This window comes from Gavialis gangeticus, unplaced genomic scaffold (genome assembly GCF_001723915.1).
Source record: "Gavialis gangeticus isolate Ggan-Ray unplaced genomic scaffold, GavGan_comp1, whole genome shotgun sequence".
Classification (NCBI taxonomy): Eukaryota; Metazoa; Chordata; order Crocodylia; family Gavialidae; genus Gavialis; species Gavialis gangeticus.
The window spans coordinates 56,715,246-56,715,459 of NW_017729004.1; positions in this window are offsets into that span (position 1 = coordinate 56,715,246).

The window sequence follows — 214 nt, forward strand, 5'->3', positions numbered from 1 at the left end:
GTCTCAGGTCCCTTCACATGACCTGGACCCCACCTCAGGCTTCATACAGTAAACCTGAGCTCTTGCTTTATCTTCAAGGTATGCTCCCCTAGCCTTTCCCCTCCACGGGGTAACCCGCAAGACATTGGGGCTGAGGCTTTCTATATACCCCATACTCACCATTTACTGGGGTGGCACAGGTGTGGCATTTCTTGGAAGCTGCCCTACCATGAGC